This window comes from Carassius gibelio, chromosome B20 (genome assembly GCF_023724105.1).
Source record: "Carassius gibelio isolate Cgi1373 ecotype wild population from Czech Republic chromosome B20, carGib1.2-hapl.c, whole genome shotgun sequence".
NCBI classification, from domain to species: domain Eukaryota; kingdom Metazoa; phylum Chordata; class Actinopteri; order Cypriniformes; family Cyprinidae; genus Carassius; species Carassius gibelio.
Window position 1 is genome coordinate 23,258,844 of NC_068415.1, and position 26,316 is coordinate 23,285,159.

Genomic DNA, 26,316 nt, shown 5'->3' on the forward strand with positions numbered 1-26,316 from the left:
AGCCTCGTCTTGAGAGTTTAGCTCATAAAAAAATCATACAAAAATCATAAAAAAATATAATAATGTTTTTGTTTGGGAGCTTTTATAAAAATAGAGATATTTTCATTCATTCTAAATGTGACGGCTACTGTGGCTACAAATAAACAGAAACAGACTCGACTGAATAAGCAAGCTATTTTCATAAGCGTAAAAAAAAAAAAAAAAAAAAGAAATAATTGTATTTATGTGTGATTAATTTTGAGTCCTGATAAATTAAATCAATATGATCAATGTATCACTTATTCTATAGTTAAAACATCGATGCTTTTGGATTTGAATATATAACAAAGCATGCAAAAAATCGGCCGCTTTTATCATGTTCGTTTTGTGATCACACATGTTCCAGTGATTTATTTCTTATTTCTTCAAGCTCCACTATGGAAACCCTGCGCTATTGTGGCCTCGGTGCTACTGGCCCGAGGCTATGAGCCCTGCCTTGTCCGCTTTAAGCTCTGGCTCACAATGGCCTGACAATGGAAATTGCAGAGTCTTTCAGCAGGACGCGTTGCAGGCGCCATACCACACAGTGATGCAGCTCATCAGGATGCTCTCGATGGTGCCTCCGTAGAAGGTGTACATGATGGGGGCGGGGCTCTGGCTCTTCTCAGTTTGCGAAGGAAGTAAAGACGCTGCTGTGATTTCTTGGCCAGTGCTGCTGTGTTTTCAATCCAGGAGAGGTCCTCTGTGATGGTCAGAGGAATGTGCTGAGTGTTTGCTCTACTGAAGTCAACAACAATCTCCTACATCTTCTCCATGTTCAGAGAGAGATTGTTGTTACTGCACCATCTGGCAAGACGGCTCACTTCGCTCCTGTAGTTTGTCTCATCTTTGTTGCTAATGAGACCCACCACAGTCGTGTCATCCACAAACTTAATGAAGAGGTTGGAGCTGTGTGACGGTGTGCAGTCATGGGTCAGCAGAGTGAAGAGGAGAAGGCTCAGCACACATCCTTGGTGGGCCCCAGTGTTCAGTGTGATTGTGCTGGATGTGTTGTAGCTGACCCGTACTGCTTGGAGTCAGAAAGTCCAACAGCCAATTGCTCAGCGAAGTGTTGAGCCCCAGCTGGATCAGTTTGTAAATGAGCTGTTGAGGGATGATTGTGCTGAATGCTGAACTGAAGTCTATGAACAGCATTCTGACATATGAGTCCTTTTTATCCAGATGTGTGAGTGCTGAGTGGACGGCAGTGGAGATGGCATCATCAGTTGACCGGCTGGACCGATATGCAAACTGGAAGGGGTCCAGAGAAGTGGGGAGGGCAGACATGATGTGGTGCATTACTAGCCGTTAAAATCACTTTATGAGGATGGAAGTAAGTGCAACAGGATGGTGATCATTGAAGCAGGATGGAGATTGCTTCTTTGGAACTGGAATGATGGTGGTAGTTTTGAAACATGTTGGAACAAATGCCTGACTAAGTGAGAAGTTGAAAATGTCTGTAAAGACATAAGTGAGTTCTGCTGCACAGTCTCTCAGTACACACCCAGAGATGTTGTCAGGACCTGGAGCTTTGCGTGCATTGATCCTGCCGAAGGATCTCCTCACGCTGTCTGGGGTTAGCATCATCACCTGATCGCAGGGAGGAGGTGGAGTCTTCTGTGCAGTGTTGCTGTTTTGTTGCTCAAAGCGAGCGAAGAAGGTGTTCAGGTCATTCAGCAGAGAGATGTTGCTGTCACAGGTCCGTGGTGGGGGCTTGTAGTCCGTAATTTAGGGAAGTCGTGGCCTAATGGTTAGAGAGTCGGACTGGTAATCGAAAGGTTGTGAGTTCGAGTCTCGGGCCAGCAGGAATTGTGGGTGGGGGGAGTGCATGTACAGTTCTCTCTCCACCTTCAATACCACGACTTAGGTGCCCTTGAGCAAGGCATCGAACCCTCAACTGCTCCACCGGGCGCCGCAGCATAAATGGCTGCCCACTGCTCTGTGTGTGTGTTCACTGCTCTGTGTGTGTGCACTTCAGATGGGTTAAATGCAGAGCACAAATTCTGAGTATGGGTCACCATACTTGGCTGAATGTCACGTCACTTAAGTTGTGTGATCACAATGGAGTGCACTACGTACGTATAATGGTCTGTATCCGCTGCCACAGGCTCCTAGTGTCTCTGCTGTTGCTGAATTGATGGGCTATCCTCCCAGAGTGCTGTCTCCTAGCCTCTCTGATGCTACAGGACAGGTTGGCCCTGGATGTTCTCAGGCCCACCTCATTTCCAGCTCTGAAGGCAGCATTACGTGTCTTCAGGAGTCTGTAGTCCTCCCCTGTCATCCACGGCTTCTAATTGGCCCGGACAGTGATGTTTTTTTTTGACTGTTACATCATCAATACACTCGTTGATGTAGGCAGTGACAGACTCTGAGTACTCCTGTAGGTCAGTGGAGTTATTGTATGTGGCAGCCTGCTTAAACATGTCCCAGTCAGTTTTGTTGAAGCAGTCTTGAAGAACCTCTGATGATCCTTCTGGCCACACTTGAATCTGTTTTTGAACTGATTTGGTTTTCGTTGACACCTAAAAAAGGAAAAGATCATTCAGACTGTGCAAATTATAGACCCATTAGTTTGTTAAATACTGATATTAAAATGTATGCTAGAATCCTTGCCTTGCGATTACAGCGGTATATAAATAAACTAGTGCATCCAGACCAGAACGACTTTATGCAAAACAGACTGGCTGCGGACAATATTCGGGCACTTATGCATGTCATACATGAGACTCAGGGCTGTCTCACTCCAGCTGCAGTTCTTTCCTTGGATGCGGAGAAGGCATTTGATAGGCTGGAGTGGGACTACCTCTGGTCTGTTTTGGATGGCTATGGACTTGGCGAAGGCTTCATATATATGATTAAGTTCTTATATAAGAACCACATGGCTTCTGTAATAACTAATGTGGTGCACTCTTTACCCCCGATGTTATTTGCATTGTAGCTCGAGCCTCTAGCACGACTGATAAGATAGGAAAACTTTGTTCAATCTCAGTTAGTTCTTATAAACAACATATATCTCTTTATGTGGATGATATGCTACTTTTTTTCTGACCTGTAAGTTTTAATTCCACAGCTTCTAGAGGTTTTTGGAAAATTTTGCACTGTGTTTGGTTACAAAATTAACTGGGAAAAATCCAGCCTTGCTTCCACTTAATAGTATGTCCAAAGCAGTCAGACTGCCATGTGATATTCTCATTCAGTACTCAATTACATACCTGGGCGTTGTTGTTCATCCATCCATGCAAGTTATTCCAGATGGCCAGGGTGGAACAAGATCTCCAGAGATGGACTTTAATGCCATTATCAATACACCCTAGAAAAGTGAGTGTCAAAATGACCGTGTTGCCTCAGCTAATTTTCTCAGTTCCATGATTCCTTTACCTGCACCTAAAAGATTTTGGCACAAACTTAAAACTTTGTAAATTAATTTGGAATGGTAAACAACCAAGACTAAAATTTGAAACCCTGCAGCGGGTAAAACAAATTGGGGGTTTGTCACTTCCAAACTTTGAATTGTACCATAGGGCCTTTAAACTAAGATGTTTTCAGGTCTAATTTAACCAGGTCTCTAATGTTTAAGTAATCGTATTGTATTGTAATCGGCTGGCAACCACCGATTACAATACAGGTCCTTCTCAAGAAATCAGCATATTGTGAAAAAGTTCATTATTTTCCATAATGTAATTATAAAAATTTAACTTTCATATATTTTAGATTCATTGCACACCAACTGAAATATTTCAGGTCTTTTATTGTTTTAATACTGATGATTTGGGCATACAGCTCATGAAAACCCAAAATCCCTATCTCAAAAAAATAGCATATTTCATCCGACCAATAAAAGAAAAGTGTTTTTAATACAAAAAAAGTCAACCTTCAAATAATTATGTTCAGTTATGCACTCAATACTTGGTCGGGAATCCTTTTGCAGAAATGACTGCTTCAATGCGGCGTGGCATGGAGGCAATCAGCTTGTGGCACTGCCGAGGTGTTATGGAGGCCCAGGATGCTTCGATAGTAGCCTTAAACTCATCCAGAGTGTTGGGTCTTGCGTCTCTCAACTTTCTCTTCACAATATCCCACAGATTCTCTATGGGGTTCAGGTCAGGAGAGTTGGCAGGCCAATTGAGCACAATAATACCATGGTCAGTAAACCATTTAACAGTGGTTTTGGCACTGTGAGCAGGTGCCAGGTTGTGCTGAAAAACGTAATCTTCATCTTCATAAAGCTTTTCAGCAGATGGAAGCATGAAGTGCTCCAAAATCTCCTGATAGCTAGCTGCATTGACCCTGCCCTTGATAAAACACAGTGGACCAACAACAGCAGCTGACATGGCACCCCAGACCATCACTGAATGTGGGTACTTGACACTGGACTCCAAGACATTTTGGCATTTCCTTCTCCCAAGTCTTCCTCCAGACTCTGGCACCTTGATTTCCGAATGACATGCAAAATTTGCTTTCATCCAAAAAAAGTACTTTGGTCCACTGAGCAACAGTCCAGTGCTGCCTCTCTGTAGCCCATCTCCTGCACACGCCTGTGCACGGTGGCTCTGGATGTTTCTACTCCAGACTCAGTCCACTGCTTCCGCAGGTCCCCCAAGGTCTGGAATCGGTCCTTCTCCACAATCTTCCTCGGGGTCCGGTCACATCTTCTCGTTGTGCAGTGTTTTTTTGCAACACTTTTTCCTTCCCACAGACTTCCCACTGAGGTGCCTTGATACAGCACTCTGGGAACAGCCTATTCGTTCAGAAATTTCTTTCTGTGTCTTACCCTCTCGCTTGAGGGTGTCAATGATGGCCTTCTGGACAGTAGTCAGGTCGGCAGTCTTACCCATGATTGCGGTTTTGAGTAATGAACCAGGCTGGGAGTTTTTAAAAGCCTCAGGAATCTTTTGCAGGTGTTTAGAGAGTTAATTCGTTGATTCATATGATTAGGTTAATAGCTCGTTTAGAGAACCTTTTCATGATATGCTAATTTTTTGAGATAGGAATTTTGCATTCTCGTGAGCTGCAAACAAAATCATCAGTATTAAAACAATAAAAGACCTGAAATATGTCAGTTGGTGTGCAATGTATCTAAAACTTTCACTTTCACTTTATATATATATATATATATATATATATATATATATATATATATATATATATATATATATGAAAGTTTAATTTTTATCATTACATTATGGAAAATAATGATATTTTTCACAATATGCTAATTTTTTTAGAAGGACCTGTATCTACTGATCTTGGGGCTCAGCCAATTCTAAGTTGAGTTTTTCTAAGTTGCAAAAAATTATTTGGCTTGCTTTGTTGACATGTCAACACTGGCTCCCTCCACATAATTTGTGGCCAATGTTTGACTTTTTTGCTAATAAAATTTTTTATTCCATTTCTGGATGAAACAATTAAACTTTTGAAAGGCTATGATGTCATTGAAAAAATATGAGCGCTGCAGTTTCAAAGAAACTACTATATTTCTACCTGTACAACCTGCTGACAGAATATGAAGTAGAATTTTCAATAAGCTTGTCTGGTGTATCAGACCAATGTAAAAATCAACTTATGTTTTTATGCAGCAGACATGCAGAGTTGTAAATGTGAACTGGTGGATGGCCAAGATAGTGTATTATAAAAATGTAAACAGTTAAGAGAATAAACTATATTTATGCTATTAACTGTTTAAATTAATATAATAGATGATACTTTTGAGTAAATCATCTTAAAAAAAAAAAAAAAGATTTAAAGCCGGGGATCTGAAGTTTATTGCATTTTATAAAACATTTTGTAAAACCCTGTATCTGCACTGTAAATTGTGCTTTTTAATCATTTTTATTTGTGCAGATCTTAAAAATGTCTTTAATAAACATGTTTGAGCTTAAATACCATGCAAATACAACAACAACAACAACAAAAAAACATCAGTTAATGTTTATATGTACATAATTGTCCAGACCTTGGCTGGTGAGAAGGGTCCATTACTGGCAATTTCAAGCAATTATAATTGAAGAACCCTGTTAAAGAATGTTCACTTGGAGATTTCTGGGCTTGTCACTACAGGGAATTCAAATTTCATCCCCTGCTGTCTATCTGCCCCCATCAGTGGACTCATTATACAGTGAATGACCCCATTATATCACAGGGAAACTGCTATGCTCCTTTGATGACCCTGAAGCTTTGATACGAGTGATCCCTTAGGATTCAATTTAATTTGATGCCATGTGTGGCCAGACCGCTCTTCAACCTGTGCTCTACAATTTCAACCACATTAAGAGGCAGAAAGCCTACGTTGCATTTGCATGTGCCAGTTTGGGGTGAGAAGGTATTAATGGCAGTGTTTGATCACTGTTGCCACTCCAGCCATCTGGACTCATAACACATTAAGCTAGTAATAATGTGCAATAAAACTGTTCACTGTGAACAGAGGTCTGAGTATCATTTTTTTTTTTTTTTTGTATTTATGTTTTTATGTTTTTGATTTAAATTGCATGATTAAGGAACTGTGGAAACATATTTATGATTGTGAGATAATGATTTGTAAATGTGAGGTAAACGGCAAGACTAAGTGAAATATTGCCATGAAAATGTAAATACAACAAACAAAGTTGCAGTTTGAGATGGTCAAAAACATGTACACTGAGTCATTTGTATTTTAGAAGAATCACTTTGGTACACTGTTTGAGTGTCTCAACTATTTTATATCTTAAAAATAAAAAAACATTTTCATTTCTATAACGGGTGAATTTATTTATCCTCTACCCAATTCTACGGCAAAAACAATCAGAGCGCCTTGTTATTACTAGTTTTATTTTTATCTTTGCAGAGTCCACTATTTATAGCCCATTAGCATCGCCAGCTTGGTTGCCACTAATCTTGCATTGCTAATACTCTATTCACACACATTACCATTGCTTTACTGACTGTTACTTGCTTTAATGGCAGATGTCTACCTTTGAGTGCAGGTGAGGACATGTTCAAGCTGCATTTGGTGCAGCTGGAGGACGTGGAAAAGCAGATTCGCAACCTGGAGGTGAGACAGGCCCAGCTGAGAGAGCGGAGAGCTGCGCTGGAAACCTCCAGGGATGATGCTTTCAAGTCCAAGGTAAGTATACAGCGTGCTGCTAAAAGTCCCACCACGCCTACTCCATGTGTTTTTCTGCACAGGCCCGGTACACCCAGGATGAGATCTTCCCAGATGTCCTTCACTGTGGCGCCGGGACACCACAGACCCTGGGTGCATCCACAGTAGTGGATGCAAGTCAGACCCCAGGCGACAACTTCTCCCCCTCCAGTCTTCAAGATCTCCACCCAGAACTGCTTTGCTTCTTTCTGCAAGACAGAATGTGACGCTGTGATCATTGGAGACTCCGACATGTCCGTGCTACATTAGCGGAAGGTAAAGTGCACACTCATTGTTTGCCTGGTGCTCGTGTTCTCAATGTTTCTGCGCAGATATCCATGATCCTGAAGGCCGATGAGAGCCCTGGAGTGGTCGTGCTTCAGATCGAGGTTAACTACACCACACTGCGGCAGACAGAGACACTGAAGAGGGACTTCAGGAGCCTGATCGAGACTGTGCACAGCACAATGCCCTCGGCGATGATCATCATGTCAGGACCACTCCCCACATATCAACGAGGACACGAAAGGTTCAGTAGACTTTTACCTTTAAATGAATGTTATTTGTCATGGTGTAAAGAACAGAAACTGTTCTTTGATAATAATTGGAATCTTTTCTGTGAGCGTTCTAGGCATTTTTGCATGAGCATATTTTTTGTCATAAGCATGAGCTCCATCAGACTGGTCGTGGGGGAGGTGTAGCAACAATATATAGTGTTATTCTCAATGTTACCCAGAAAACAGGATACAGGTTTAACTCATTCAAAATACTTCTGCTTAATGTTACACTGTCAGATATGCAAAATAAATCTATTGTATATCTTTCTCTGTCTACTGTGTATAGACCACCAGGGCCGTATACAGGTGCATCTCAATAAATTAGAATGTCATGGAAAAGTTTATTTATTTCAGTAGTTCAACTCAAATTGTGAAACTTGTGTATTAAATAAATAAATTCAATGCACACAGACTGAAGTAGTTTAAGTCTTTGGTTCTCAACCAAGTAGAATATGGTGACATGTCAATTAGCTAATCAACTCAAAACACCTGCAAAGGTTTCCTGAGCCTTCAAAATGGTCTCTCAGTTTGGTTCACTAGGCTACACAATCATGGAGAAGACTGCTGATCTCACACTTGTCCAGAAGACAATCATTGACACCCTTCACAAGGAGGGTAAGTCACAAACATTCATTGCCAAAGAAGCTGGATGTTCACAGAGTGCTGTATCCAAGTATGTTAACAGAAAGTTGAGTGGAAGGAAAAATTGTGGAAGCAAAATATGACAGCGAGTTTTGTATTTCATTTGGAAACCAAGGAAGGGTGGAGAATCACATAGCCCAAGTTGCTAGAAGTACTGTGTTAAGTTTCCACAGTCTGTGATGATTTGGGGTGCAATTTCATCTGCTGGTGTTGGTCCATCGTGTTTTTTGAAAATCAAGATCACTGCACCCATTTACCAAGAAATTTTGGAGCACTTCATGCTTCCTTCTGCTAACCAGCTTTTGGAAGATGCTGATTTCATTTACCAGTAGGATTTGCTACCTGCCCACACTGCCAAAAGCACCAAGAGTTGGTTAAATTACCATGGTGTTGGTGTGCTTGACTGGCCAGCAAACTCACCAGACCTGAACCTATGGTGTATTGTCAAGAGGAAAATGAGAAACAAGAGTCCAAAAAATGCAGATGAGATGAAGGCCACTGTCAAAGAAACCTGGGCTTCCATACCACCTCAGCAGTGCCACAAACTGATCACCTCCATGCCACGTGAATTGAGGCAGTAATTAAAGCAAAAGGAGCCCCTACCAAAGTATTGAGTTTTTTCTTTTCTTGTTTTTTCTTTTCATTGAATAAATTAATTATTCTAATCTTTTGAGACAGTGAATTGGTGGGTTTTTGTTAAATATGAGCTAAAATCATGACAATTGAAAGAAACAAAGACTTAAACTAATTCAGTCGGTGTGCACTGAATTTATTTAATACACAAGTTTCACAATTTGAGATGAATTACTGAAATAAATTAAAAATAATCCAAAAATAAACATGAACTAGACAAAATGACTGGCATCATGGGCACTATCTTCTTTAATACAATAGAAGCTGTTGCCCAAATCCAATTGAAAAAAGTTAGATAAAAACGTACTGTGCCATGGTATAACGGTATTACCCACACTCTCAAGAAATAAACTTGTAGTCTTGAGTGTAAATGGAGAAAAAATAACTTGGAAGTTTTTAGAATTGCATGGAAAAACTGTATATCCAGCTATAGACAGGCTCTAAAAACAGCCAGGGCTGAGCATACAGTATCTTTCTTTTCTCTTTCTTTACCTTTATTTATATAGCTCTTTAAACAAAAAAGATGGTGTCAAAGCAACTGAACAACATTCATTAGGAAAACAGTGTGTCAATAATGCAAAATGACAGTTAAAGGCAGTTCATCATTGAATTCAGTGATGTCATCATCACAGTACAGTTTAAATAGTATCTGTGCATTCATTTGCAATCAAGTCATCAATATCGCTGTACATGAAGTGTCCCCAACTAAGCAAGTCAGAGGCGACAGCGACAAGGAACCAAAACTCCATCATTGACAGAATGGAGAATGTTTCCTGTGGTCTTGTCCCGGTAGTCTGACACAGGGGGCCCTATAATACACCCGGCGCAATGTGACGCAAGGCGCAGTACAAGTGTGTTTGCTAGTTTCAGTCCGGCGCCGTTCGCATTTTCCCGTCCAGCACCACGTCGTTTAATTAGAAAATGCATTTTCGCTCATTTATGATCATGGCTATCAAAGTGAACGCATCTACTGTATATGAATAGAGAGAGTGGATTATTTACTTTATGGCGCACTTGTGCTATTACCATCTGTATAAGTGTCCATCAGCACATCCGCACTTAATTGCATTGTAATTCATTATAAATCCTGCATTTCTAGCAATCTCAGGATTTTCTGTAATTTACGGAAGTTCTAAGTGGCCATGCATTATAATTTTGATCCTTCTTCTCGTTATAACGACTTAATTTTCTCATTATCTTTACATAATGAAAGTCATTTTCTTGTTATAACAACTTAATTTTCTCGTTATCTTGACATAACGAAAGTCGTTGTCTCGTTATAACGACTTAATTTTCTCTAAGAAGTTACAAAACATGCACCAGCAGGTGGAACTATAGAACTGAATATAACTGATGGGGTGTCCACTTTACTATACGTGGACCTTCCTCGTGATCGCTCTAATTTGTCTAAATTGTATTTTGTCTTGTTCATTACTGACATTTAATTAATTCATAAATGTTAAATGCTTTAATCAGTATGATTATTTTTTGTATTAAGTTCTTGCTAGATGCATGAGTTTCACCAACGCATTCTGTGTCATATAATAACAGCTTATCAAAACCAAGGTTGACATCACCGTATTCTGTTTTCACCTATATCTTTATTTGTGCTTATTTTAGGCACTTGATTAGGTAGTTAATAAGTGTAGATGTTCTGTTTATCTACAGCAGGATGGGATTTAATGATGTAGGCTTTTTGTGATGTGCTTATTTTACTTATTATTAATCTTTATTGTTAACCATATTGATGGGAAATGTGATAGGCTAATTTAATCCAGTTTTGTTCTAAAATGTTGTAATTGTTTTTTTTTTTTTCTACACACACACATACACTACGAGTACACATGAATGCTCTTTTCAAACAGAAGCTTGTAATGGTTGTCCATCAGATGCCTGTCAAGGTTGAGTTTGTTACTATTGAAACGGTAAAAACTGTCATGTTGTTATAACGAGAAAACAAACTTTCTAACGAAAAAAACGAGAAAATTAAGTGGTTTCTGGGTTAAGTGAAAATTATGTGATTTCTCCCAAGGATAACATGTAAAGCGTGAAGAATATATCCACAAACTCATTTTCATTAAGCACTGTGGCTAGATTAACAAATAATCAGACACCACTCAATTTAAATATTCCCTCAACGTTCAATAGTAATGACTTTCAATAGTAATGACTTTATTCACTGATAAAATAGATAATATCAGAAATACAATAACAAATGTAGATTATACAGCGTCTAATACTTCAGCTTCATTCATTGCACCCAAAGATAAACTGCAGGGTTTTAAAACTATAGGACAGGAAGAGCTAAATAAACTTATCTCTGCATCAAACCAACAACATGTTTATTAGATCCTGTACCCACTAAATTACTAAAAGAGTTGTTACATGTAGCAGAAGAACCGCTTCTCAATATTATTAACACATCGTTATCTTTAGGTCACTTCACAAAACAATTCAATCTGGTGGTAATAAGCCTCTTATTAAGAAACCACAGCTAGATCCTAGTGAACTGACAAATTATAGGCCCATTTCAAATCTTCCATTTATGTCCAAAATGTTTGAAAAATTGGTGTGTCTGCTCAATTGTGCTCCTTCTTGCAAAAAATAACCTGTATGAACCCATAAAAGTTTGTCAATATAACAACAAAGCAACAACTGGGTCCACGCTTCCTCCTACTACCAAGAGACTCTTACTTATGTTGTGCTAAATTTACAGCCCTGTTATGTAAAAGCATGTTACCCATTCTAGTGTAGCTTTTTAAATTTTGTATGTTATTACAGATCTACAAAGATATAGGCCTACTACAAAATCATTTAAATCAGGACGTTAAAATGCATGTAGACAATTAAGGCTGTTAGACAAACTGTAATATTGTAAATGGGTTGCAAAACTTTGCCAAACCAACAGAAGAGGAACTCATTTTATTTTTCTCTTACCATATTCAGAGAAAGTGCCTTAGCTTTTCTTTTAGACATCCATTTAAGATGGGACACCACAACCATTTCAACACAATGTTTCCCCAATATTTCACCAATGTCCTAATTTAGAGCAAAGCTGTTCATTTTCTTCTGCTTATTACAGCACAAAAGATGTGTTTGAAGTCATTTATCAAAAAAATCAATACTGCAATGAAGTTCCTAATCTAATTGCTGTCACACTACCAAAAGCTGTAACAGCACTTTGCAATGGACAGACACAACAGGGAGCCTGGAAGAAATGATCTTTCTTCTGAACTATCAAGAAATCCAATTCACTTTTAATCCTTTAATACTGCATCTTTAGAAAAAAAAGATGAGGAAATGTGTCAGACAACAGTATGAGTTAACATGGTTCTTTATTTTGTATTGCAATGAAACGTTTAACTGACGACATGTTCCTTCAAAATACTTTTCTCATCAAAGAGCCATCTTTGTTGATCACACCATGTGGGGGTGTCAATCAATCATGAAGCCAATCCCAAAGCACATTAACAGCCAATCAAAAATCTCTGTTGCCCCAAAGCACTCTGGGAGCTAGTTTTGACAGCTGACCACATTAAGATGTATGTTTCAGGGTGCGGGCTAGACAGAGGACTATGCATTTTCACTATGCAGAGTAGTGAAAAGGAGAATCTTTTATTCTCACCACAAAACTCAAAATAACATAAACAATAATTAAATGCTCAGGTGCACACAAAGATCTCCAAGCTGACCGGCACACTGCGGACCACTCGCACTGCCAGATCTCTGAACTACGGATCCTTAAACAGGAAAACAGTGGGTAAGACTGAAGCCTGGACACTACACAAAACACTGGCAAAGAAAAAATCAATCTACTCACGAAAGGCGGAAACATATAAGGGAGTGGGGGAATGAGTGACATGTGGGGAAGAATCAGCTCATGATCTGCGCACCCCTCCACGATCAGGGCTGATTGGCCAGACCACGAGCTACCGAACAGACAGGACAACACATACCGCAGGGGAAGCCGAGAAGGCACTCTGCACCGTGACAGTGTGATGGAATGTTCCATTTGGGACCTGTTCTACATGTCATCTGTTCATTCATGCCACGTCTGTGCTAAATTTGTTTGAAATGTCTTTATTATGAATTAGCAGAAGTCTTAAGTAATGAACTTAATAATAGATGCTGTATAATATCAAGCCTATAAAATCTGACATCTAGAACATATTCATTTATGAATGCCAGTGTGTTTTGAACAAATCTTTTTATCAGTATGTGGTTTGAATATAAATGCAAAGCTCTCTGCATTCACTTTCAAGTCATTCCAAATATATCTTTTGCAGTTTATATGACAGAACTTTTCTCCACTATTGAGTCAAAGTCCACATTTTTATAACTGTCAAGATCTCATGGAATAATAATGAATCTTAGAGAAACCAACAAAGAAACAATATTTTTTTTATTATTATTATATTTATTTAATTCATTTAAAAACAAATGCAACAACAACATTAAAAATGAATGAAAAGGAGCAGAAAAAAGTAAAAAAAACGTATAATGTCTGCCCCTATCAACACAAAATCATTTACAGTTCCAGTGCATTTAAGCTGTCACATGCAGCCGTCTCTTCTCTTTCTCAAAACACAAAATAATAAAGTTGATCTGCTACTCCGCAGTATTATATTTCTGCAACAGTGATAATTTAACATACTTCTTAAAAACATAAATGGACGTTTATGGAAGTTTTAATTTAGTTTTTAGTTGATTTTAGTTGTTTAGTTATGTTTAGATGAATAAATAATTAGTTGGATCTCTGTATCCACTTCCACTGATAACTCTAATTGGTCTTTTAAAATTGGTAAAATTGTATTGATGTATGTTTTACAGGCACTTCCACACACTTCAATACAATAAGTCAGATATGGAATAAGCAATGAGTTATACAACAAAAACAATTCATTCTTATTTAGCTAATCTTTAACTTTATGCAGCACACAAATGTTATCAAAATTTAATTTCCATGTCAAATGTTCATCAATTATAATACCTAGATACTTAATCTCATGTGCCCTTTCAATTTCTATTCCATCAATAAACAGTGATGTTTCGACATATTTTTTTTACTACAAGATATCATACATTGAGTTTTACTAATATTTAGGGACAATCTATTGGCATTGAACCACTTAATAACTTTCTGAAATTCATTCTCTACGATATGTAGGACATCTTTTATATTTTTTCTGAATAGAACAAAGTGGTGTAACTGAGTAACTGAGACACAGACACAAAGTCATTTACAAATAGAAGAAAAAAGGACCAACTACTATGTACTTATATTTTAATTAATAATTTAGTACAATGTACTTATTTTGTACATACATGTTTTTACATTGTACTTATATTAAAAAAACAACAACTCGTAATTACATCTGTATTTAATTTCTGTAATTACATTTATAATTACACTGTTGACCCATACTTTACACCTTAACCCACCCTTAAACTTACCCATACCTCCAACCTTCTCCCTAATCTTACCCCATCCCACCTCAATAGCAGCAAAAGTGTTTTACAATACAATATGAACACAATAAGTACATTGTACTTATTTTTTTTATGTAAGTTCATAGTAGTTAAGGCCACCTAATATAAAGTGGGACTGAAAAAAGTATAGGTCCTAGGACCGATCCTTGTGGTACCCCACAAGTTATGTTACAATTATTAGACTTTATGTTGTCAGTTTCAACAAACTGACTTCTGTTTTTTAAATAGCTGGTGACCCATTGGTGTGCCACACCTCTGATACCATTTTTATATAATTTATGCAACAATATATTGTGGTCCAGCATATCAAATGCTTTTTGAAGATCCACAAAGATACTTAGTAAATAGTGCTTTTTATATATAGCATTGGTCATTTCTTCAGTTAGTTCCATAATTGCTGTAGCAGTTGAGTGATTAGGACAAAACCCATACTGTCTGTTACTTAAAATATTAAATTCATTTAGAAATTTGATCGAAAATAACTTCAGAATTTTAGAGAACTGTGGAAGTAATGATATTGGTCTGTAATTAGAAAATTCAGATTTATTTCCATTTTGAAAAAGGAATTACTTTGGCTATTTTCATGCAGTCTGTAAATATCCCTGAAGTAAATTACAGATATAGGTAAGAGGCTCAATAATTACATCTATAATTAGCTTTATCAATTCCATATTCATATCAGTATAATCATTGGATTTTCTATTAGCACACTTCTGGACAATTGTCAATATTTCACTAGATAGTACACTTTCAAGAAATACACTGCCAACATTATCTGGTACTGTATCACCATTGATGTTTTCCATCTAGAATTTGCTGTGATAAAGTAGGGCCAATATTTACAAAATTGAATATATTTACAATTTAAGTTTTATTTCAAATATCAACATCGTTCTTTGTAAACTTAATTGGATTTTTTTTGTTTTTACCTTGCCTTTTTGCATTATAGAATTTATAATGCTCCATGTGTCTTTTGTACTATTTTTATTTTTGTCTAAAAATTTAGTGTAGTAATCCTTTTTTTGCCTTCTTATGATTCCAACTAATCTTTAGTTCTTGATCTTAAAACAAATCAATACAAATAGTTATTTTTTCTTACAGGCATGTCTTCAGTCCAATTGTCATCCATGGATTGTTAAACATATTTTTCTTGATACAAGCATTTGCTTTGGTTATTTTACAATTTTTATCATATAGATTAAAGAGGGGGTGAAATGCTATTTCATGCATACTGAATTTTTTACACTGTTAAAGAGTTGGATTTCCATGCTAAACATGGACAAAGTTTCAAAAATTAAGTTGTACGTTTGAAGGAGTATTTCTGTTCCAAAAAATACTCCTTCCGGTTTGTCACAAGTTTCGGAAAGTTTTTTTCGAGTATGGCTCTGTGTGACGTTAGATGGAGCGGAATTTCCTTATATGGGTCCTACGGGCACGTCTGCCGGAAGAGCGCGCGCTCCAGTATAGCAGAGCAAAGACGAGACATCCACTGACCAGAGCGAGAGCGTCGCGGAATGTCACAAAAGAAGTGTGTTTTTGGTTGCCAGGGCAAGACAACCCTGCACAGATTAACAAAAGAGAAACAGCATTAAGGGACCAGTGGATGGAGTTTATTTTTACAGAGCATCAACGGAGTTGTGCAAGTGTTTGTGTTTGTTCCCCTGCATTTCGAAGATGCTTGCTTTACAAACAAGGCCCAGTTTGACGCCGGATTTGCACATCGTTTATTTCTTAAGGATAATGCAGTCCCAACGAAAAAGGGTCACGATCGTGTGTTGGAACCACAGGCGGTGAGTAAAACTGCTTCAAATATCTCTGTGTTGTTAACTTAGCTATCGGCGTGTAAGCAAATCAAGTAAACAACATGCGATGTTTTCATCAAACTGCACGAGTAAAACTGCTTCAAATATCTCTTGTGTTGTTAACTTAGCTACCGGCGTGTAATCAAACTGCACTTTCCACATGTACAGCTTAAAAAAAAAAAAGACGACAAAGTGGAACTTAGTCATTTTCCAAAACCGCTAAGCAAATATATACAGTTTAAGTACATACCACATAGAGACGTTGTTGCTGAGGCTGCTCTTGTTAAATTTCAGCCTCTGGATCTGATTCTGGATCATAAATATACGCTGAATCTGACTATTAGCCATGGTTTGTTTTGGTTGGTTTTTTTCCTCAGCTTCCAAACGCTCTCAATGCAAAAACCTACTGGCGCTCGTGATTCTTTAGCTCCGCCCACACGTCACGCCTCCAGCCGGTCGTGTTTTTCCGGGAAAATCGGTACAGACTATCTTTCTCTTATGAATATAATAAAACCAAAGACTTTTTGGAGTTATGAAGGATGCACTACTACTCTATAGGTACTCAAGATTAACAGGATATTGAGTGAAAACGAGCATTTCACCCCCCTTTAATTAATGTCGTCATGAAAGCCTCATATGCATTATTTACATTATTTGTGTACACTCTATCCCAGCTCTGTTTCTTCAAATCTTCTCTAAAGTCCTCTAAAGCTTTACTAGATTTATCTTGCATGATTGTTTTAAATTCATCTTCTACAATGTCATAGGATGTTTTCTCATAAATTATAAATACAGGGAGATGATCACTCACGTCTGTCATAAAGTTATCACTAATTAATTTACCATGTACATTTGTAAATATATTATCAATAATAGTTGCTGTTGGATTATCCTTGAACAGTCCATTCCCCATCGAACCATTAGTGCGTCATAATACACAGTCATGGTGCCAAGATTGCTAAAGGAGATGTCACCCCCCTTTCCCTTTCTGTGCCTGTCTAATCTCATACCAGCGATGCCAGGACAGCAGGAAAAGATTTCTCTTTGTTCCCCAAACTTAAGACCAAATGGCCAAGAAACCCTGTGGGGACCCCAATGCATAAATCCCCAGCCTCAGGAAAGGATGCTAAGGCATTCCTTTGGCCCAGGATCACCAAAAACCTTAAACCAGGGAACACCTCCTTTCTGCAGCTGTAAATTCTAGAGATTTTGTCTCCAAAACCAATAGACTGAAATTTAACCCACTTGTGCTTTAATAAAAAACAACGGTCTCAAAATTGCTTCCAATAAGCTGAACTGATTACCAGCATAATTACCAGCAAGGTCCCGCCCAAGACAATATCTGATTTCTTTCACACTAAGAAGGATGGATCAGATGGACACGTTTATTACCCAATGTCAAAGTTTTTGCCTTGCTTTTTGGCCTGCTTTTGCAGTGACTGCTCTTGCTTATGTTTTGTGCTGACCTTTCCATCGTCCAGCGTGTACTCTTCAAACTACCAAGAGCTCACTCAAAACTCATCAACTCTTCCGTAAGATAATTTGCTGAACTTCGTCAAAGAAAGAGTCACTCCAGACTTCGAGAAAACTCTGTTGCATAGCAACCCACAATCCAGGAAGTCTCACGAACGAAGCGCCTTCCGGGAAAGCCAACCAACCACTCACCGTTGATTGCTGTCCCTCAGAACGCATCATCGACCGACTGCCAGCCAATCAGTGCCAGAGAATCCCTCTTCAGCAACTTCGTTATGGAAGGGAACACATCCAAAGCCACAAGGAGCATCCAAACGCAAGTACACAATATCTCCTAATTCTGGGTGAAACTGGTGCAAATCTTATTAAGAAAACGAACTAAGATTAAGTAGTAGTGTTAGTAGATTGATTCTCTGAGGTTGCGGTCAAGAAATAGTGTCTAACGCTAGACACTTGGGACTCCATTCACCCTCCGTTAATGACATAACTTTTCTCTGTCACTGTTTGAATTAATGTTTGTGTGTTTTCGTTAGTTTAGTTTGTGTATATTAGTTCAATAAAGCCTTAGTAGTTCAATAAAGCCTTGTCTGATTTTACATACCAATGTATTGTGCTTACAAGTTACTGCCTTAAACTGTAGATTCTGTTACCTTGCTCATAATCAGTTATCATGATTTTGAGAATATTTTTTAAATAATATTTTATAAATATTTTATAAAATTTATCGGTGGACGAATAGTTGATAAAGTGTTAAATATTAATTCTTAATAATTTGCATACTAATTTGGATCTTATTCAGTGTAATTCAATCCCCCTTTGAGTTTTGATCTTAATTCCCTCATTAATCTTACGCTGCACTATGTGTGGTCACCCTTGTAGGTTTAGTTATCATTGGGTATAGATCTGTGCTTTTCATGCAATTCTAAAATTAATTTGATGCTGTAGGGTTTCCCAGATCTATATTGAAGTCACCACACAAAATTAATGATTTGTTATTAATTTTTTCAAACATCTCTAGGATTTTTTTCTGTAAATAATTCAACACAGGACCCTGGTGCTCTATACACACAACTGATTAACACATTTTTACCAGTTTCATTTGTTATTTCTACAGTAAGCAGTTCCATCAAATTTTCCACACCAATTGTTTTTTGTTCAATAATTTTACATTTAAAATGATAATCAATGTAGAGGGCGACACACCCTCCCTTTTACTTACTCTGTTAACATAAAACATATTGTATCCTTTAATCTGGACATCATTGATATCAGAGTCCTTCAACCAGCTTTCAGTTATAGCAATCACTTTTAAATTGTTATCTAACTGACAAAGTTCTTTTATTTTTACTAAGTTACCCTTTAAACTTTGACTATGAAAATGTATGATAGATAGTGCTTCATCAAGTACCTTGCTGATTTCAACATTATATTGTTGAACAGTATAATAATTGCATATATTTTCTTCAGGGGTTAGCAAGTCATGTTCCTTATAATTTTCTAGATCATAAATTGTATCATTGTTAGTGTCTACATCCATTGTTCAATGTATGTCCAAGCATATCCAACCTAATTTCTCCATTGTCAGTCTGGCAAACTGGAGACTCCTTGACTCCCACTGTGAATGTCCAGTCTTGTACTTCTCAAGTTCCTTCATAGTCTTGATGACCTTCGCTGAACCATCTTGTTCCCTGATCCACACCTTTCAATTCCATGTCCATGTCCCAGTAATTTTCTTCTGTTTCCTTAGCAACCTCGCCTCCCTTGTGATACCTCCGTTTTTCTTTGTGAGGTGTTCGTTTATATACACATTCGATCCTTTCAGTTTTTTTAGCTTGCATTAATACATCGTTCCTCTGCTTCCTGCAAATGAATTGAATTACTACAGCAGATGTAGAGTTCTTGGACTTACTGGTGTGGGATTACAAATTTGTACTATGTTAAATCTAGTTTCCAATGTATTAGTATATACTTTGTGTTTTTTACATTTTGATGTTAAGATTATGCCATTCTGAGATTATCAGGTCAAGCATCCCAGGTTCCTGAGACATTAACCTTTTGTCTTCATGATAGGGCAAGGTCCCAACATAAAGGTCCCTGCTAAACTCAAGGCACAGCTGTGCCTTTGTTTCTATGATAATGTGAAGGTATGGGTGATACTATCAGGTTTTGCTGATGAGATCAAGGCTGGAGATCAAGGCTGGGAAAATGCCAATGTCTGCCACTTTCCTGATTGCATTTCCATGCTTTGTTTAGGTTGTCTCCACCACTGTGTATCCCGCCCCCTTGAAATGTATATAAACTACAATGTATTAATGACTAGTTAGACTTTTGATGTCTACAGCACCATGAGAGCATTCTCAATAAAGAATTCAGCTGAAGATTACCCAAGAGACTTCTGGTCTCCGTTTATGAGTTTACGACACTGGGCAATGTGTGGCACGCAGATATTGCATCTGCAGATGTTTATATTTTTACTGTTAAGGAAATCCACAACCTGTTGCTCCAGTGACTGTAGCTCTTTCCCCAGAGCGTCCTCCATTGTCTCCGCTTTAACTGTCGCCCTGGCGTAGGTACGGTGTCGAGTCTTGATCCCAGTAATCAACAAATCGTCCCTCCGTGTATACTGCTCCAGTTCATCATTCCACTGCTCCAGCTTAGAGATCCGTACGTCCCTTTGTCTCATCATGATTTTCAATGTTGTCACTTCATCCACAAGTTTGAGCAGGCGCTCCTGTTGCGACGCCACCTTTGCCAGCTCACAAGGCTTAAAGTGTTAAAGTGTTAATGATCGCTTGATCTCCTCCATATCGTCTTGTCATCTGCCGCTGGCATATTTTAAATTTGTGTTTAATGTCCGGTTTGCCAAAACTTTAGCTCCGAATCCCAATAAAATAGCAATTATTTAAATCTCTCTCGTCACGCGGTCGTCCGCTCAGAGCCTCCACGCACGCTCTCCCCCTCCACGCACGGATTGAAAAGAAAAGATTGTTTTAATCTTTTTCATGATCAGACTAAAACAATTTGTGTCACCAGGATGTATTGGCATGCCGGACACAGGTACATTCAGAGCATTTGAAAAGACAATGACTACAATAAGTACAATAGGTGTTCATACAGTGTTTTTTTTTTTTTTTGTCTGTAAAGAGGGTCAGCATATGCTTTATGTGCTAATTGTTGATTAGAATACTGCGCTGCAGGATGTGTTTTGGTATTCATGGAGCTCTTTTCCTCCCTGTCTGTACTACCATCCGTGATGAGATACACACGTGGGAACCAATGTCTCCATGCTGATGTGTCACAAATCAAGTGTGTTTTGTCTGCCTCTCTGCTTCTCACCTGCCTCTGGGGTCAACAGCTCCCTGCTTGATCTTGTGCCACTCCAATACTATGGCACACATCCATGCACTCGAAGACACACTCCACTCCATCGAAACCACATCTTTCTGCTGCATCAAATTAATTTCCATGATAGTTAAGAACAGTGGCTTTCAGCTGGTGGGTTTTGAACCAAAAATGGGTCACAGGTCTGTTCTGATTTGAACAGCAGGGGCAAAAAAGAAAACTTTGCTAAATGTGGAAATACAAAAAATCCATATGTTATGTGACACACCTTAACCTAGAAGATCATGAACAAGTCAATGCAATGTAAAAGAGGAAACAATCTGGGATACATTAACCTTGGGTTCAATTGAAACTAGGATAATAAGTTACAGATAGTTTGTGGTATGTCTGATTATTTTTTAGTAATCTTAAGTCATTTTGTGCGTGTGTGTGTATGTGTATGTGTGTATGTGTGTGGTGTAAGCAAGTATAGGTCTCTGCAGGAAAGTAATGGAAGTTAAGAGATCAAGTTGTTTTTACACCATGATACCTGATTGGTTGATGTAATAGGGACGTTAGGTTTAGGGGTGGGGTTGGGTAAGGGTGATCATTTAGATTGCATAATTCAGAAACACCCAGCAGTTTCAAAACACCCACATGGTGATAAACGCCCACTTTTGCTCTGCAGAGACCTAAGTCTCGGTGTAAGAGGCAGGGAACCCCACTTATACAAAAGAGGTCAGTTCACAGTTCACATTCAATAAAGGTTTTATTCTGTCCACATAAGATTTGACCTCAACACTGATATTCAAAGAGTATCACTGCAGAGAACTAACCCAAAACATTTCCCGATTTCCTGAACATGTGATGATGCCTGACCATCTGATCAAGCCCTACAGGCAGGACCATCCTCTCTTATCCCATAGGCACTTGTGTGGGACAGATTAATATTAATGCAATTACCCACTCCCCTTTTTTATCTCAGGAATTAAGTTTCATTCAATCCACTTATTGAATTATTTTGATTTTTTCATAGTTAAAAAAAAAAAAAAACGAAGAAGAAGAAAAAAAGGAAATAAGTAATATCAGCTAATGATGATATTTGATTCCCAACCCACCATGGTGTACTCACTCTGGAATGTATTGCCCTTAAAGTACTCTAAAGAACATGACAGTGCATATTACACAGAATACTTACCTTTACCCAAGCTTAACTAGTAAACGATTCTGTTGCTTACTTTCAATAAACCAAAAAAAAAAACAACAAAAAAAAAAACAATAATAATAACCTGTTTCCACAGTGTCCTTCAAGTATTAAAAAAAAAAAACTATCACACATTAAAATGAAAATTTTGAGAAAATGCACTGCAAAACTTGCACTGTCTACTACTACCTCCACCATATTTCCCCAATTTCCAAGAGTAAAAAAGTGACATTCTCTTACAGCCTGTACAGTGGCTACTTGTATAGCCTAGTGCTGTAAAAAAATTGTCTTGGTTGCGTATGTAACCCTCGTTCCCTGAAGGAGGGTACGTAGACAGGATGGGTTTGTCAAAAGGATGGGACAAAGTAAAGCTACAGCTGGGTCTGCCTCCTCCAGGGGCCTTACATGTGCTGAAGGGAGTAGTAGCAACCTTGGGCACATAGCCGGGCTGGGGCCTCAGGATTACCTGGGAGTCAGCTGGCCCAAACTCTAGGCATGAATTGTCGACCAAAAATGTGTGCAGGTCCCCTACCCTCTTGATTGAGGGAGCAGGAGCAGAGTTTTCATTGATACAAACTTCAGCTCAACTGATTGCAAAGGCTCGAATGGGCCCTGTTGTAGTGCTTTGAACACTTTGTCATGCTTCCTTACTGACTTCCTATAACTTACAAACCATCAAGTCACCCCTCAAGTCAATTCAAGTCAAATGTATGTGCCAAATGTGCCAAATGTATATGACTTACTTCTTTCAGTCGAATCCAGTTGGAGTTATATAAAAATTGTCTTTGATCTTTCAAGCTGTTTAATGCCACTCAGTGGGTGTTGCAGTGGATCAGTCCAAAAGAAATTAAATAAAAAAGCACCAATCCATAAAAAATAAAGTGTCTCACATGGCTCTGGGGGTGAACAAAGTCTTTCTAGTGAAACTGATTTGTCTCCGTAAGAAAAATATCCATATTCAAAACGTAATAATCACTTTAATGTAGCTTGCGCCAACAGTTGTACACGGAAGCAGATGACATATGAGGTCAACATTGCTCATGAATGTAAGTCTTGTGAAAACCAACATTTGTTAACAGGAGCAAAGGAAGCAAAGTTTCCTTTCTTTTACAAAGGAAAACCAGTCTCCTCTTGGCTATGGAAATCTTCAGACATTTTTATTTACCGGTTCTCATTTTATACTTCTAATTAGTGTCTGTTGTTTTGATCTCTCCCCTGCACTTCCGCGTTCGTCACTTCTGAGTGGCTAATGCTCAAAGACGACCTCATACTTCATCTGCTCAGAACAGCTTCCATGTACAACAGTGAGCTCAAGCTAGATTACATTTTAAATATGGATATTTTCATTGATAAAAAAATTCAGCTCAACTGATTGCAAAGGCTGAAATTTCTTACAAAAATGCATCAATTCACCACAGGAGGACTTTGTTCACCCCCTGGAGCCAAGTGAGACCCTTTTTATGGATTGGGAGCTTTTCATTTAACTTCTTTTGGACAATGAGTGGCATTAAACAGCTTGAAAGACTCATCTAAAATAATTAATTCATGAGTAATTTATGGGCTGATTTATGATTTAATTTTCATTTCTGGGTGAACTAACCCTTTAAGGGTAGAGGGAGACAGCCTTCCCTCCAACGATTGCTGCAAAAACGAAATCATGAGCTTGATTGGGCATCTCCGGGGTCTTCTAAGCGAGAAGAACACCTCTTAATGAACAGGTTCCACTTCAATGCGTAGTTGCAACATGCGACGGGACCACAGACCACCTTTACGGTTGATGTCCACAATGGTCGCTGTGTTGTCTGTTCGGATCAGCACGTGCTTGCCTTGTAACTGCCTTTTGAGATGGTTCAACACAAGGCACACTGCTAGCAACTATAGGCAAATGATATGCCAGTGCAGCTGGGGGCCAGTACACACCCCGACTCTCCGTGCCCATAGTACATGGTCCCCCAGCCAGTGGTGGAAGCATCCTCAGCATGCTTGAAGACCTGTTCTTGGGGCACTCCTGACCAGAGAAATGCAAGGTCTGACCACAGGGTGAAGGTTTGGCGATAGGCCAGTGTAACTTGGACCCAGTGAGTGCCACGCTGCCATGCCCACCTTGGAACTCGGCCATGAACCCAGTGATGAATCGGTCTCAAATGAAGAAGCCCCAGCTGTGTAACTGCAGCTGCAGCTACCATATGCCCCAGAAGCCTTTTAAATTTTTTTAGTAGGACCGCAGTCCTGCCCTTAAATGAATTCAAGCAGTTTATCACCGACCGTGTATAAACCTCTGTGAGGCATGCTGGCTGAGGTGCCTGAGCATTCGTGGGTACAATGAAGTAGGGGCTCTAAAATCTTGACTTCATATCAACTGGAAGGACCGGCTGTATTGCATCCTTCACCGGTAGGACTGCAATCTCTGCACGTGAGACAGGTGCATTGGCTGCCTTCAGTGCCATGAAGTAGATGCAACTGAACTTGGGGGACCCCGGGTGAATTGAATTGCACAGCCAATGCTGATCGTCCACAGAATCCAATTCTGAGAGTGGTGCATTCACCATCTCACAAAGTGAGATCCCTCCATATTTGAGTCGTCCGTCTCAGGGCCTCTTGCTCTTTTGGTTACCACTGGGTTTGATGGGGGCTTGAACAGGTGGCGTGGCCTGCCTACATCCGCTTTATGGTGCTGCTTGGCGATGAGCAGGCTGGGGCACTGCGGTCGGGGAATGCATGGAGGCAGCAGCTGCACACCAGGGCTGGATGTGATGAATCGCCTCAGTCTGCTTCTCTGCAGCAGAGAACTGATTGGTAAAGGTCTTGACTGTGTAACCAATGTCCACATGTGTGACCCAGAGAACTCGCGGTGACCTTTGTCACTCGTAGCGTGAAGTCATTAGTGGTTGGGAGCTCTTTCAGAACTTCCAAATCGTGAGCACCATCTTGCAGGTTCTTCAACATTTTTCAAAAAGTGTCCCCCCCCCCCCCAATTAATCTCTATCAAACTGCATTTGTGTTATTTTAAAAAGGTTAAACATAACAACAACAACAAAAATAGAGGTAACTAACACAATAAAAAAAACATGATAACATAATAAAAAATATTATTTTGGAAAATCATAAAAAGTTTTGTAAATAAACTGGTCATATATAAATGTAAAATTAATACTACTAAGAATTATTCTACTAATAACAATAAAAATGCACTAAAGTTTAATATGCTGCTGGCTTCATGAATATCAATAACGTTGTCTGCGTTCGATCAAATTGATTTGATGGAATTAAAATGATAATATGTGAGCGCCAACCAATGAGATTGTCATTTGCACATTAGTTTTGCCTACTAAAGAACCTGGCAGTTCTTAAAAGCTCAAGAATTGCAAAGGAATGGTGCTATTTTGACAGGGAAATACAACAAATAATATAGTTTACGTGTAGCACATCACTTCTGCATGTTATGCAAGACTCTCTCACTCTGTCTCTTTCTTTGCTTGTGTTTGTTAAAGAAACAGCAAGTCATGTACTGCGCTGTGCATTCATTTGGATGAACTGAAAAATAGCAAAGATCACTTAAGGGAGTGTGAAACACTAAAAGTGATCAGTCAGAGTTCGGCGAGTGAAAATGTATCCATGCTAATCTTATACTTAGCCTACAACTCACATACTGGCGAGTAAAATCTGAGGATGTATTAGAGAGTGGCTAATATTAGACATCATTTAGTTGCCCAGAGTGAAGATTTAGTCGCATATGTGAGTGATTTAGGTTTAGGGTTGTTACCCACACCCCTATCGAGGGTGGTGAGGGAAGAGGAACCAGCAGGCTGGTTTCTGGCAGTAAAAGGTGCTGTCCATGACCTGGTGAGCTCCTCATGCACCTCCAGGAAGAAAGACACTGGTGCGGGGCACTGAGAACGAGCGCAATACACACTAAGAAACCAATGGTCCAATCTTGAGGGTTCGGGACACAGTGAGGGTTTCCACTCAGAACCCTAACCTCTTTCTGATTCAGACATTGCCACCATCCTGGAGGGCGGCAGCACAGCCGAATCTTCCTTTCCAGAGAGCTCTCCCTGC